Raw genomic sequence first — 1,045 nt, 5'->3', positions numbered from 1 at the left:
AAGTGGAAACTTACTATGTTCACCCATTTTTGTTACCCAGGTTAATGATTGGGATAGAGCGTCAGTGTTTGCGTCACCACCGCCTGGAGTGGAGTGGCCACAAGGAGCTGGTCCCACCACCCAGACTAGAGTCGAGATCGAAGACGAGGATGTCGACTGGGTGGTGCTCAGAGCTGGAGAGGAGGCAGCGGCCCTAGCTGCTGGTAAGCGGCTGGCTACCCCCAAACAGCTGAAGAAGAGATCAGCAGCCACCCTGCTCACCGGGGGGGGGGGGTGCTAAGTATCAATGAGCCTGAGGAGGGCCCGAAGGAGAAACCTATCAACAAGCGTCGATAGGCGATTTTTTCCTGGTCGGATGATGACGCAGAGGAGGGAGAGGATGCAGACACCTTTCGACTTGTCCCTCGAAAGAGGAGGAAACAACTAGAGTCGATGGAGCAAGGTGTCTCCTCCGTGCCTATGGGACCCACATTGCCAACGGGGGTGAAGGATGTAGCCAGGTCGACCTTGGGAGTACCTAGGCAAGGAACACGACCGACGATGGGAGCGACAACCCGACCAAGCACACCACCGACCACTACAGCGTGAAGGACAAGTGGCGGAGGTGTCGGGCACCAAGGCCTAGCGACAGTGCTGGATGTAGAGGGAGACTAGGAGTCACCCGCACAGCACGTGGAGCAAGTGCAGCCGAAGAGACGCGCATTCGCCACATCATTCCGTGCTTCTAACATGTAAGTATTTGTAACCTTATTATAAGTTAGCAATTTGCATTGAATATGGTTGCCTTCTGAACTTTTCTCGGATGTACTAGTTTGGCATCCACAAAAAGTCCAGACCAGCTAGCCGGAAGTTTCGTGGCTCCACCAATAAGTGCAGAGCAGACTGCCCAGCAGCTGGCCACCGAGGAAGCCATAGCAGAAGATCCGTCGGGGCCTCAGCAAGGGAGCAGTCAGACAATAGTCCCTGAGCAGGTGGTCGAGGGACCAACTGAGCCGGACATGAGTGCTCTGAGCACTAGACCTACTGAGGGCAACACTTCAGCGTC

Source organism: Miscanthus floridulus, chromosome 19 (assembly GCF_019320115.1).
Source record: "Miscanthus floridulus cultivar M001 chromosome 19, ASM1932011v1, whole genome shotgun sequence".
Classification (NCBI taxonomy): domain Eukaryota; kingdom Viridiplantae; phylum Streptophyta; class Magnoliopsida; order Poales; family Poaceae; genus Miscanthus; species Miscanthus floridulus.
The sequence above is the reverse complement of the archived record's forward strand: the minus strand, read 5'-3'. Positions refer to the sequence as shown.